The following is a 15,433-nucleotide window of genomic DNA, read 5'->3' on the forward strand; positions in this document are numbered from 1 at the left end:
TATGAACTCTCTATGTATGGCATTATCATATAGTGAGAGATTTTTCTTTCAGGTAATGAACTGAACTAGCACATCGTTCCAAACATTGCATTGTTGGTGAAAAGCTGGCAACTTGTTTCTTGAGGAAGTTTCGCCTTTAATGTGGTAGAACGTGTGCTTCCTTCATTGGGAAAGTCTTGCTATGAAAAAAAAAATGTCAGCTGAAATGAATAGTGCAAACAGTTTGCAGACTTGTAGCCAGTCCCTGGACTACAGTTTGAGTATCACTGAACTAGAAAACCTCTAAAGTAGTTTCACTTTAAATATTTATTTATTTACTTATTTATTTATTTGGAACTTTAAAATAGAGAACTTGGGCTCTGAAATTGGGCAAGGCTCGATTGAAAACTTGTGAGTGCTCCTGGAAAAGTTACCTAATTTCTCACTTTATCTGATCAGTGGGAATAATCATGTTGGTATCTGATCTCAGTGGGTTGTAAACTTTTGAAAGGAATAACACCTATAGTATGCCTTGGCAAGTAGTAATCACTCAATAAATGTGAGCCGCCATATTATTTTTTCTTATTTATTTACTACACATTTATAAAGCAGCTACCCTCTAGCAGACCCTGTGCCAAGTACTAGGGAAACAATGATGAATGAAATGTAGCTTCTCTACGTAACAACCTCATAGCTTAGGGTCTTCACACTTCTGAGATTCTAGACCAAGCAGACACATTGTGGATAGATCAGTCTTACTACTTCCTCTGCGCTGAGTGAGTGAAGAGGGAAGATTCGCATGAATGAATACTTCACACACAACAAAATGGAGATTTCAATGTCTTCGTCTGCAAGAACCAGGAAGCACCAACTCCACTGGCTGAAGCAACAGGAAATGTGTTGGCTCACGTAACTAGAAGTCCGGAGTGCGGTCAGTTTCAATGCTGACTTAATCCTGTGGGTCTGGACCCATTTTTCCTGGCAGTCCTTTGACTCAGACTTTCTCAAATCATTGGCTTCACCTCTAGAGTGGTGGAGAGATAGTGATAACTTTCCAGATTTCATATTCTGCATCCAACCAGGTCCAGAGAAAGAGAGCAGAAGTTTTCACAGAAAAACAAGAATGAACTTTCCCAGAACCCTTGATTTCAGTGCCCCTGACTTGAGTCACATGCCCATTTCTGAACTAATCACCAGCAAAGAAGACTTTACTCTCAAGCCTGGGGATCGTATAGAAGGGACACTGAAGGAGAAAACAGTACATAGTGTTCCCAATGGGTGTTATGGGATAATGGCAGCAAAACCTCCCAGGAACTCCTGAAGGAGAGAATAGCTGCATAGAACTTTCTAAACCTCGGGTCTTGAAAAGCTTTTAGATATAATCTATTCAAATTCCCCAGTCTATAGAAAAGAAACTCAAGACAAAAAATAAATTAAGTGAATTGCCCAAGGTTGCGCCACCAAAGGTAGCACAGCTGTGACTTTAACTTAAGCATTATTATTTCAGACCTATTGTGCTTTCAACATTAGCCTATTTTTTTCATCTTAACTAATAAAAACAAAAACAAAGCACATGATTCTGATTGTTTTTCCTTTGCTTAGGGATTCCAACAGCTGTCAGGTAACTTAGCTCAAACTGAGGAGAAAACTAAGTGCAGTTTATGTGATATAATTGTCTACAATACCCTTTAGTTTCTTTTGAAGATATAGATTACCTTTCAATACTCTGGTCTTGTGTAGTTATTTTGTCCCTTATCAATAAAATTTTAAAATGGCATCCAATGTTTTGAAAAAGAACCATAGTACTTGGGGAGAAAAACTGTATTAATTTTCAATGACTATTGTTTTGTATCATAACCTTCTGTATCTTATTAAACCAAGTTTTATTGTGGCTGCATTCTTTGGGTTTCATTGTTTAGTTGTGCAGAATTTTTAAATTATTAGAAAGAAGTTTCTTACTTGGATCTTATGCTTAATGTATTATTTCATTGTATTTGGAGTGGATCCCAGGATAACTCTTATTCTAGTGATCAACTTCACATATTGAAGCCTTATAATTAATTTCTCTAAAAATGGCCACATACAGTTTAGTGAATTTTTTCCCATGTCTCTGAAACAGTTTTTTGGGAGGAAGAGATTCGTGAGGAGATTCTCACTGGTATTCTGTTTCAGTCCAGCAACCAAACCTTGACGTAAATCTTAAATGTCAAATCCTTAATGTAAAAAAAAAAAATCAGTCACTGGTCCAGCAGACCAAGCATTTTTATCTGGCCTGTGACCCCTCAGCCTCTTCCATTCTGTAATACGTTTAACTGGGATTTTAGTGTTACTACATAAAGATGTATGTGAAACTGGTAATACCTTTGGGATACATAGTCTCATCAACTGTTTCTCAAATCCCACTAAGAGGTTCTTGTTTTCATAGAAGAATAATTCTGATGTTTTAATAAAGGGTCTGGCTTGTGCATATTTAAACCATAGACCCTAAATATTCCTTTCTTAGCCTCTCTCAGTTTTTTCCAGTGAGTACTGTACCATCTCTAAATATTTGATGAAGGCAATAAAGTGGATTAGTCCTCCACACTTCAGTGACTTGTGGATTTACTCCCGGCTGGAAGCATTTCTGTCCTAGGAATATCAAAATCAGTGACCTTTTGGAAGTCAGCTTGTTTCTCCATCTGTCTCACAATGTGGATGTGAGAAATCAGACTGATTCCGTGGAGCCATACTTTCCTCCTTTTAGGTGTCAATATGCTGATTCCTATATATTGAGCTTCTTTGGCAATTTTTCGTACAGGCTCTATCCCTTCAGCTGAGTGAAGATAGATCACAAGTGAAGAGTACATGTAAGGATAGAGCCTAGAATTTGTGATTCATTCCTCTTTTTAGTATATGGTTTCTCATAGTGTCTTCTAATAGTCTGTCCCGTTACTATCCCAAATGAAACTTTTTTTTTTTCTAGCTAGGTAATGTTAATTCAGGTACAATGCTGTGACTGGAAAAAAGAATAATGTTATAGGAAAATGTGTTTTAATTTTCTGAATTGTTGTCAATTTTGTCACAAAGGGAGCTGGATCCGTATAGCCTGTCTTAACAACAGTCTATGCAATAATGTTGTATACTGGTCAGTAAATTAGAGGTTGAAGGGAACAGATGTATTCCTAATAATTTCCAAGATCACATCACCGATTTAAATTAAAGGGGACTTGAACCAAGTAGGTCATCAACATGAGGCTTTGTTATAAATCCTGATTTTATGTAATTATTTTGAGCCTTGTATATTTGAGTAGGTAGACGGGAGGAATGATGATCAGCCTAACAGTTCATATTGTCTACCTGTTATCCTTCCTGAACTTAACTCTGATTTTGGTATATAACACACAAGACATCAATTTTATCTTGTTTCATTAAAAAAAAATAAATTCTGTTTCTTATTCAGGTTACTTCTTGTCCTAGGCTGCAAAGACTGATGGCTTCTCATCTTGTACACCTTAAACTTATGCAATGTTATATGCCTGTTATATCTCAGTAAATCTGGAAAGGGGAAGAAAAACAAACCCTGATGGCTTATTGTTTGGATTTTAAACCTTAGTTATATAAATTAGGTATCTCTTGGTTCCAGCCTGACTGTGCATGTGTTTCTTTTGTTTGTCTAGTACTTGGGGTTTGGTTTTTGCTCCGGCCACTCCCTCAGCCTCCATATCTAAGGCCAAGCTCAAAGATAACCTTCCCAAATTATAACTCCTGATCCTAGTGAGGCACTTCAGGCTCTAAAAATCTTCATACAGATGGAAATTGTGCTGATCCGTCTTGCTTTCTTCCCCTCGATTACAAACTCCTCAAAGCCTGAGATTCATTCTTGCCCCAAGAATGGAATCTACCATAACCCGATACAAATGCTGATCGAAATTTACCAGGGCACACGCTGGTGGCTCAGGCGTAGGACCAGCTCACAGATGTGTTTTATGTGGCCAGAAGCATATTTTAGAGAAACTTGAGTGTCTTCAGGCAGAGCACGATTCCCAGGCTTTGAGTATGAGTTCCTGCCACTCCAGTAGTCTTAAATCACACCACGTTTACCTTGCCTGTTTGTCCCTGAAGGGATTTGAGACTGAGATTGTGAAGCCTGGCTTTTACCATCCGAGTATTTTGTTAACCCTCTTCTGGTTTTGTTGCTGTTGTTGTTGCTTGCTTGCTTGTCTGTTTTAAAGAGAACCCATCCTTCCATCATTTCTAACGTGAGGCTTTACTGGTGCTATGAGAGCATCACTGCTTACATGTTTAATATGACATTACTTTATTCTTGGTGATAACACAAAGGCAGATATCTGTATTGTCCTGTGGGTGTGAGCAGCTCTAACACACTAAAGCCTGTGAGGAGGATGATTTGCTATTTGCAACTCGAGTGAATATGTTTCTGAGTTGATTTAGAGTGACACAGGTGAGAGCAGTCCTACATAGCATAAATGCTCCTCCCATCCTTCAAAGAGTGATGCAAATTCGTTCCTGGCTCTTTCATTATTTTGGTGTATGTATTAGCTAGGATTAAGTTTGGTTGCAAGGAATTAAAAAAACAAAAACAACCGTGCTTTAAACTGGACACCTGTTTATTTTGCTCTCACTTTAAGTGTCTAATTAGGTGGTCCAGGTCTGGAATAGGAGCCACAGGAACTCAGGCTCTTTCTAATTTGCTGCTTCTTTCACCATCTTTAAGGCTTCCACATTGTGATACATGAGGCTGCTTTAACTCCAGCCATCATGTTCACATTCCATCCAGCAGGAAGGAAACCAGAGCAAGAAAGGGCACATTCCACCTTGAAGGACTCACACAAAAAGTTTCACACACATCTCCATTTATTTCTCATGGTCCAGGGTTCAGTCACCTGGCCATAACCAGCTACTAGATAAGTTGGGAAATAGGATTCTTCAGATAAAAACTGGAGGTTTGGGCTTCCCTGGTGGCTCAGTGGTTGAGAATCTGCCTGTGAATGCAGGGGACACGGGTTCGAGCCCTGGTCTGGGAAGATCCCACATGCTGTGGAGCAGCTGGGCCCGTGAGCCACAACTACTGAGCCTGCGCATCTGGAGTCTGTGCTCCGCAACAAGAGAGGCCGCGATAACGAGAGGCCCGCGCACCGCGATGAAGAGTGGCCCCCACTTGCCACAACTAGAGAAAGCCCTCGCACAGAAACGATGAACCAACACAGCCATAAATAAATAAATAAATAAATTTAAAGAAAAAGAGAAGAAATTTATTAAAAAAAAAAAAAATTGGAGGTTCAACCACTGCAGAAGAAAGGGAAAATGGACATTGAGAGATAGATAGGAATCTCTATTTCAATATATATAACAGAATCATTATTTCTATACCTTCACTTTTCATCTCTTGTGCAACAAACACACAAATATTTTTTCCCAGGAAAAAATACATATGTCCAAACATACTCAAAACATCTGCAGTCAAAGCTGAAAAGTCCTAGTTTCCAGATGTATTATTTATTTTGATAATATCTATGTTTATAGTAAATAATAAATCTTTGCTATGGATTTTCTAAATGCTAAGGTATTTTATATTGAGTGTCTAGGGCCATTTTTCTTTACTGGATTAATCTAATATCTGACGGATTTACCTGTTGAATTTTCCCATGAAAATGAGTTTAAGTGCTGCAAATAAGCAATTGAGAGGAAAAAAAAAAAAGAAGGATACACCCACACATAAGCTTCACTTAGAGAATTTAATTAGGAGCTCGCAGCCCACTGGACAGCCCAGAGCCACATCAAGAGGTGTTTCAGAGAGCAAAAGGAAATGGGACAAATAAAAACAGTGGAGCTGCCTGCAGAAGTAGGGAGGTGGCTACAATGTTATGTACCATCATCAAAGAGCTAGTCAAGAAACCTGAAGGAAGGACATTTCTGCTGCAAGATATAAATTGGCAGCCCAACTGTGAGGCCAAAGCATCTGCTGGCAGATGGTGAGAGCAGAGGGGCATTCCCGCAGTGTGGTGTCTGGGGAGCACTGCTGTGGTTGATGGGAAAACAGGTGACCTCGCTCTTGTTTGGGACCTGCAGGACTGTAGGCTGTTGGCTTGGGCAACAGAGGACCCACCTGCAGGCTTCCCCTTTGCCCCCAGCAGAGGTATCGGGGCCTGTGGTTGCATCCATCCAACAGGAATCCGCACAACTCCCCTCTATCTGGAGACTTGGGAGCTTCTGCAGAGAGAACTCAACTGTCCTTTCCCATGAGGTCAAGGGGAGAACCGTGACCCTTAGTCCTTGATGCCACCCAAGCAGCCCTGGCATCTCTGCAGTGAGACAAGCCATAGCTTTCGCCCTATGAGTAGCAATGCAGCCCAAGAATTGGGCTTTACTCAGGGGCAATCAAACTGAGGGATTATAGAGTAAACAGAACATAGAAGGGGCTCCTGAGCACTCAGAACAAAAGGAAAGGGGCACTCGAAACTCACCAGCTAAGCGGATTGAGGATATAGGCCCACATTCGCCAAATAGGAACAGAAAACAAAATGAAGGGATGGATGATATCAGGACGATCCACAAAACCCTGTAGTCTCTAAAACAGAAATGAGAGGCGGAATATATAGACAATGGCCGGACCATACATAAAAATAGAGCCCTGACCCACAGCCAGCAGCAAGCAACCAGGAAACCGACCCCTTATCTACAGTAACCAGCCCAGGAAGCCAGTGGCTGTAAGTCAGACTTGCAGGGAGCCTGATTGCTATCTTGAGTAGCAATCCAGAAAGCCAAGCAAGGACTTCTGAGACGATCAGCCCCAAATGGTCAAGACTTTAAGGCAGCTTCTCTAATTTTTGTCCCCTCTTCCAGCTTAGGACTAAACAGAGAAAAATAAACATGCATTCCTAACAAATCACCTAGGATGCTGCACTTCTGGTTGACTGTCTACGGCCCCTCATGCCAGCAGCCCCCATCAGGGCACACCTGAAGCCTCCCTTTATTCCACTCTACAGCTGTCTCACTCCGTTGTCTGCCTTTGAGTCTCTGCCAAAACACAAGTGACGGTGGCTGACTCCTTTGCTATGACAAGCTCAGAATAAATGGCCTTTTCCTGTTCTTGTTTGGTTGGTCTTCATTTATTTCCACAGAAACTATGAACCCTGCAAAACTAACCTCATCTGCTCTCAAAGCAAACTCCCCATACATCATCACCTTTATTATCATTAATTATCACCTTTAGTCTCCTCTCCTGGAAAGCCTTCCCCGCTCTTCTCCACCCATCCATAACATGCCCTTTCTCAAAACCCTGCCACTTCCAAGACGCTACCCCGGATGAGAGGCGACCTTGGTTCACTTTATGCTTATCACCTTCTGAAAGCCCTTGGCATTCCCCATCTCTGGAGTGCATTTGGGGACTTGGATTATTTGGTTCTGTATTATTGGTTGTCTTACTCTCTGATTCGGATGTGTTTAAATGTCCTTCCTACACATTCATTAAAGGGTCTTTTACAGCAGCGTTCCTCAAAGTAGGGTCCACAGACAGCGGCAGCAGCCACTTGGAACTTTTGAGAAATGCAAACTGATTGGAGCCTGCCCCACACCTGTCTAATCAGAGGCTCTCTGGGCAACTCATGCACACTGCAGTTTGAGAGGCACTGCCCTACACCTTCTGGCGCTGTTCTTCGGTCATCGGAAGTGTTCAATGAATACTTGCAGAACTGAATTGATTGCTTCCTTCTGAATGAGCCCAAACTTCAAATAGAAGCACTGCCTTTTGTCTTCGAGGACGGAACAAATGCAGCTGAACTATACCCCCTTGCCCTGAGAACATGCGGTAAAACATACATTCAGAGGCAGTCCCTCCCCACACATCCTGCCTTCACACACTTGAGAGACTTCAAGAAGCAGAGGCTTTTATGGTCTGTGATGAGTGAGTTAAATACTAGCAAATTCGGACCTAACAGTAGTGCCCAGGCTGCCCACCAGATGGGAGGTTCTAGCAGAAGAAAGGAGGCTAATGACCGTGGAGAGGGCGGGTCCTCACCAGAGGCTGGATCAAAAGCCAGACACTCAAGGGAATGAAGTCTCATAACCTTCGAGCTGTCACCACCGGAGAGGGGGGATATCTCCCAGACAAATCCAAGGTCCACTCTCCCCGGGATGCAGTCAGGAAACTGGCATTAGTGCCATCAAGGCAAAACTGCCAAAAATGAAGTCTTTCTTCCCAAACACAGCCGCTGACGCAAAATCTGGGCTCTGTAAGCAGTTGAAACCAATTGGAGAAGTCAAGGCTGTGAAATTCTCTTTCAGGGCAACCTTGAATGAGGGTTGCACAGAGTATGCAGCTACAGTCACCGTTAGAAGAAAATTAGCTGCACGGGCAGATCCTTGTTATGCCTCTATTAGCTTCACTTTAAGGAAGGAAGGCCAGATGACCAAGGGTTTTTTTTTTTGTTTTTTGGGGTTTTTTTTTTTCTTATTTTTCAGAAAGCCTATGAAGTTGGTAAGGAAAAGGACATCGGAAATTAGAGAAAGAGATTGTAGCACTGGCCTTGCGTGTAGACCTTTGGCAATCAGCGACTCTTCAAACCCTTTCTTTTTTACATCAAGGTGTTTTCTCAATGGTCCATGGGGTGCTTTGGTAATGGGGGCAGCAAAGAGGGTCCAGGGACAGGCTGTGAGAGCCACTAGCTGCATGAAAGGATCCAGACACAATCTGATGCAAAATCAGAGCTGTGCTGAGGGGATGGAAGAGGTCCCTTGGGTCCAACAGACTTCAGGTCACACCTGCCCACATAAGCTTGCTTCATTCCAAGAGCAGACTTCACTTGAAACAGGTCATGCTTCTATTGCACAGCTTTCATGTTCTTCTTAAGAATCACCCTGAAATCAGAGAACAGAGTCTGAGGTTTGTTATTGGCAATGCTCTGTATGTTATGCCACCGATGTGAAAAACTGATCTAAAAAAAGCAAATACATTAATAGCCCAATAATTCCTTCAACTCCCCTCTGAAGGAAAAACATTAAAATTCTGCACAAAGATGTGAGGCGGCCTGCAGACGAGAAGGCTGGTAAATACATTAGAGCTGCCTAAAATGTGAGTCTTATCATGCAACCGTCTCAGCAATTAGCCACACCAGTGCAGAATAAAGAACTAAAAGCCAATTATGGGTCCCCTGGGCCCCGGAGAGATTTCATAAAAAATTAATGCCCGGTAAAATAGAAACCATCTAAGCTACAGCTGGCGAACACGTGCGGTGCGCTTTGATCGCCAAGGCCCAGCAGCAAAGAGCATTTTCCACTCTCATTTGTTAGACTGGAACATTCTTCTGTCATACTTCCTGCCTGTGCTGAAAGGCATTTTCAGGTTGGAGACGAAGAGGTGGGAAGTGAGGTTGGAGTGAGGATGGTAGGTTGGCCGGCGCACTCAGAATAACAGGTTGTTCTAACTTGCTCTGGGTAGGCAGGGGGTGCAGAAGACGAGCAGAAATAGCCAAATTCCGTGAGGCCGAGCCATGGGAAAGAGCTCTCGGGGGTGGGAGTGTCAGGGCTGATGGGTCCAGGACTCGGGATAAATGTTGCTGTTTCCCTTCACTGATGAGCTTAGGGGCTGACTGTGAGGCCTTGAGGGAAAAGCCAATCTCTCTCTTGCTCCCCAAGGAATCCCCTGCAGCACCCAGCAGAATCCCTCCCCCACATGGAGGTCCAATAACAAAAACACCGGCAAGGATGGGTAGAGGCACCCCGCCCACAGGGATGGCCTCCACCAGGTACAGTTTTACCCCCTCACTCACCGTCTCCTACTCAGCACCCTTAAAAAGCCCTGAGCAGGTGCCTATTTGCCTGTCGCCACTCAGAGGATGGATGGAGGCAACTGGCATCTTCCAGGAGCCCCACTCTAGAGGGACCTTAGAACATGTAGGGTTGAAGAGAAAAAATTTTTTTTCTTTAAATTTATTTATTTATTTATTTTTGGCTGTGTTGGGTCTTCGTTTCTGTGCGAGGGCTTTCTCTAGTTGCGGCGAGCGGGGGCCGCTCTTCATCGCGGTGCACGGGCCTCTCACTGTCGCGGCCTCTCTTGTTGCGGAGCACAGGCTCCAGACGCGCAGGCTCAGTAGTTGTGGCTCACGGGCCCAGTTGCTCCGCGGCATGTGGGATCTTCCCAGACCAGGGCTCGAACCCGTGTCCCCTGCATTGGCAGGCAGACTCTCAACCACTGCGCCACCAGGGAAGCCCTGAAGGGAAATTTTGAGTAAGGGAGAGATGATGGCTTGGTGAGAGTGTATTTTAGCTGAGACATTGAATTTGATTTCTGAAAAAAACTTCAGTTCAAGTCTACAAGCAATAAATGCTGGCGAGGGTGTGGAGAAGAAGGAACCCTCCTGCACTCTTGGTGGGAATGTGAATTGATGCAGCCACTGTGTGAACTTGAGTTCAAGTCCCAGATGTGTAACTGACCGGCTGTATGAACAAGTCCCTTTGTGTCTTCAAGCCTCAGTTTCCTTATTTGTGAACAGAGATGTTGCAGAAGGCTGTTTAGAGAATTAAATAGCCATCATGAAAGAGCTTCAGATGGTATAAGTTACTAGGCAACCACAAGGTATTAATAGGGCACGATAGATCACAACTGGGTTTTCTATAATCAATCCTAATTTAAGGAGTAATAGAAGATACAACTGCCTTTTTCAATGAAAGTATTTTGAAGCCAAATATTAAAAATCAAAATAAAATGCTTCTGATTTCTGTATCTTTCTAGGCTGTTCAGCTCTATGACACCCATTATACACATACATAAATACATATATACGCTTTATGTATACATTTTATATATTTGTAAATACACATACATATATATCACAGAATTCCTGCATAATAAAATAATTGTATCCATATGAAAATTAAAATAAATGTAGTGTTAATAAATTATTTATATAATTTATTATGTATAGTGAGAGAGAGAAAGAGAGAGAGAGAACTTAGTACTATGGGAAATTAAATTAGTACTCTCATGGGACTAGAGACTAAAAGAAGTCATGCCATGTTAGTCTCAAGATGATTTAATTAACTTGATTGTGTTCATCTATGACATACTTAATTTTTCTTTTCCTGTAGCACTATCTCCCTCTCAAAATGAGACCTTGCCTGAAGTTTCCAAGTGTATATGGTTGAAATCAATGAAAGTGCGGAGAGAAGAGGTTGGTAGGAGTGACTCAGGTACTGAGTGGATTCACCAACATTGATGGACACCAAGTATTTCTGGTGGATCACGCCCACGTGGTACCGCTAGTATTTCAGATGCTACTTGAACAACTCCTAGTTACCTTTGTGATAGGAAAAATGCACCAAAAAGAAACTCATTCACAGGAGGGACTCCGGCACAGTTGTCTGCAAACCTCACGGCAGAAATTGCCGAGTGAGCATCAAAGAAACGAGAACTTGCTCCATTCCTCAGTTGTATCTTCGTGCCCACACATGCGATTATGCAATGGTCTTTGGCTCGCTTTAGAAATTCGTGGAGCTTATCCAGAAGCTCTGCTGCTGCGATGATCCTGCAGAACATCGAGTCCTCTCCGCTTCCGGCCCGACCTCGCTGGAAGCTCTTCCTCCTATTTCCAAGTTTAGTTTGTCTCTGCTCTGCTCCCCTTTAGAATAGCCCTGCAGGCCTGGATCTAGCGCTTCGCCTCGTCAGCAAGAAGATGTTGTGTGACATCGTCGACATCTACAACAGGGAGCAGCAGGGCCCTTGGACGAGTGAGTGCCGTAAACTGGGGCACCGCGTTGAAGCTGGCATCCTCGGGCCTCATTAGAGGAGTTTGGTGAGATGCCCAGGCAGGTCTGCCCTTTGACCTGCCTGGATGCGGGCTTCCAAAGACAAAAGCTGGTCCATTCGCTTGTCATACTTCATCTAAAATCCTTCTCTGACCCACTCCCCAGACAGCTTCCTTGTGTTGCTAGGGTTTTCATTTGCTTCGGTTAGAAAGACACCCATACATATTCTCACATACACAACTGCAACCGGCCAAGTATAAATCGAATCCCCCATTGACAAGAGTGAATTGCAGATGTAACTCCTGAAGATCTACTGGACTGAAAACTAAAAGTGCTGATGATGATTCCCCCATACACCAAAACATCCTAAATTATTGGCAAGTTAAATATCACTTCCCTGATAATGAGGAAGTAAAGATAATATCAACTTTTAGAAAAAGTTAAAATATTCATGCGTAGAGGTTGTTCAGTTCACACCTGCCGTTACTGGCAATATTCAATGTTAGCGCTGTGCTAGGGGTTGCACACGGTGTTTTGGATGTACCCTCTTCTTTGATCTTCAGAACCCGTGAGGTAGACATGCTCATGATCGCTGCTCTACAGGTGAGGGAACTGAGGTGCAGAGACATCAAGTAATTTGCCCAAGGTCACACAGGTAGCAGGTGAGGAAGCCTAGATTCTAACCTCAGTTGTCATATTACCCTTGGGACCTGCAGGGCTCCTATTGGACTGGAGCCCACACCTGCACACACATGTGTGCACACGAACGTGCACACATGCACACACACAGGTAGCTGGCACTCTGGCAATTTTAACGAAGCAAGCCTTGTTTGCAGTGCATCCCCGTTATCTGGTGCTAGATGTGGTTTTCAACTGCTGCTGTCCTTTCAATTAACACCTTTGTTATAAATTTGTGAAATTACTGTTAAGTTTCACTTCTGTTGATCACTATGTTCATATGCATTGCTACGTTACCATTTTATTTGCTGCTTTTTCACAATGCTTTATTATCACTGAATGCTTTTTATCCCAAAAAGCAAGATAAGTGGGAGAGGTGGATGTGGGGTCTCTTATTTGCTTCTGTGGTCATGGAGTCTGGGCACCACCAGAGTAAGGAATGGAATTGAACAAACCAAGCAGGCTTTGCCCTGTGTCTGTGCTGGTGAAGCTGTTTATAGCTTCCTAAGCCCTCTCCACTCTTGATATCTTTAAGTCATCAACATTTTACAAGAAGGTCTCCTCCCTTCAAACTTGGAAGACTTCATCTGTAAGAGATCCAGTTCTAGTTGACTTTTCTCATATTTTATATAGTCTTTTAAATTTCAAAAGTCTTGGAGTGTCTTTAAACAAGTCCAGTCAGAACTCTGGAGGCGCCAGGAAGCCAATGCAGGACTGAAGCATCTTCTGGGTGGTTCTGCAGTCCTCCCATTGCCCCTGGACACACAATCACATCACACACTCACACAGACAGGCACACACTCACATACAGGTACACTTTCACAAGTACCCTTACACACACTCAGATCATTTGTTTGCTGGGTATAGAGTTTCAGTTTTGCAAGATGAAGAAATTCTGTAGATTGGTTGCACAACAGTGTGATATACTTGCCACCACTGAATTGTACACTGAAAAATAATTAAGACGGTAAATTTTACGTTATGTGTATTTTGCCACAATTGCAAATAACAATAATAATAAAGACAGAGATATTCACGCGAGTGGTAAGCACACAAGTGCATTAGTTCACTCTCATGCCTAAGGAGAAAACAGCTTCCCCCCGTGTGTCCTCCTGGAGGGTCCGGCCATGAGGAGACAGCCCTGCAATCCACTGCTCCCCGGGATGGTAGATGAAGGGTGACGGCAAAGCGCTGGCCAGAGGGAACCACGCCCAGGAAAGCTGAAGCAGGAGAAGCTTCTGCCCTCTGGAGCTGTCACTGGCGCACTGGCGTAGATTCCATCTCTCCTAAAAGAAGACGGAAGGGAGCTCTGTCAGAGGAAGGGTCCTTTCTCAGAAGCCAAGCTCTATTGTGGCAGCGGCTGGGATGGTGCTTTATAAATTCCTTCTTGGGGCTTCAAATGTCGTGGTCAGACGTTGTGAAGGGTCCCCTGAGGCTCCGAGTAAGGTGTGAATGGATACAGAGGGCCACTCCCTCACCAACTGTTCACAGTTGCGGCTGTATTGTGACCGTAAACTTTTCCCCCAGCCTGCCTCTCATCCTACCCCCAGCCCCACCTCCTTCTGGAGTGGAAAGTTTTCCCCCAACTCCTACGGCTCAAGGGCACTGGAGGAAAAAGTCTCCCCCAAGAGAGGGAGAGGTTGGGAGGTTTGGCATCTTTGAAGGCTCATTGTTACTTATATCCACTCACCTCCCTCTGCCACTACATCTATAACCAACAAAATCCAGATCCTGTTTCAGCTGGAAAAAGCCAGTAGGGTCCAGACGTGACTGAGATTTTTGTTTGTTTGTTTGGGATGTGAAGTTTTGCATGTAAATCAAATAGAGTCTGCTGGAAAAGTCATCCCCTGAGCAAATAGTCTGCTTCCCGGGAATTGCCAAGTAGGAGAAAGATGGTAGTTTATTTGGAGAGAAGAGTGTCCATATCGTATAAGCGAAAACTCAGAATCAAAGAGTCAAATTAAGGGAACTTGGAATCTCTCCACCCCTGCACCTCCTGTTTACCTACAACTCCCAAAGGCTGCTGCATGTTTCTGACAGGAGCCAGGATCCCTAGGTGATGTGTTCAGGCCTTCTTGCCCTGCCCCTGGAGGAGACAACGAGGTATAAATTGCAGGTTTCTTCAAGGTTCAATCAACAGGATGTTGGGATCGTGACCCCTTTGGTCGCAGAGAAATGGGAAGAGGTGCCCGGGCTTATGCACCCGAGAGGATGCACATCTCCCCAGAGGTCCCATCCTGAGCCCGTGAGGCCAGGGAACGTGGGGGGCAGAGCTGCATTTTCCCAGTGACTTTCCCGCTGGAGTTTCCTCTCTCCAGGCCATGGCTGTGGCCCTACAGCAATGCTGGGAAGGGAGCGCGAGGGACTGGCCATACTGTGATGAAAGGTCCACTGCTTGATGGGTCAGTGCTGGAACTGTTTGCTCTGAGGTCACCTTGTCTCTGCTCTAATCTGCCTGGGTGGGCGTGGGGAGGCTGTGAAGAAAGGAGTCCCCACCGGAGCCCTGCCCACTCTCCTTAGAGAGGCTCGCGAGGCTGGCCTGGCCACATTGGTGGCCTCCAATTTCAGGAGTCGGCCCACCACTCCTTGACCTAGAGGCATGGCTCGAGGTGCCTACGGTGTACGGTCAGGGTGGTTTATGTCAAGCGCCTGCTTCCTCCTGGGAGCCTGGAGACTGGTCTGTGCCAGGCAGAGGGGGCCTCTGTGAGCAGCTCCAATACAACTCCTGGGCTCTGGGTCTCTGATGGTCTCCCTGGTGACGCCATTTCACACGTGTTGTCACAGCCTGTAGCTGGGGAGTCAAGCGTGGGCTGTGCGACTCCAGCGGGTGAGGACTGTTGTCACTTTGTACCTGGCTTCCTTTGGCCTTTGCCCCACGTGCTTTTTCCCTTTGCTGATTTCGCTTTGTACCTTCTTACTGTCCTAAATCATAGCGGTGAAGATGACAGGCTGGTGGGTCCACCTCGTGATGCACTGAACCTCGGGTGGTCTTGGGGCCCTTCCCCCCAACACAGGCGTGGTGACGCCATCTTTG

The sequence above is a fragment of the Balaenoptera acutorostrata genome, chromosome 10, assembly GCF_949987535.1.
Source record: "Balaenoptera acutorostrata chromosome 10, mBalAcu1.1, whole genome shotgun sequence".
NCBI classification, from domain to species: Eukaryota; Metazoa; Chordata; class Mammalia; order Artiodactyla; family Balaenopteridae; genus Balaenoptera; species Balaenoptera acutorostrata.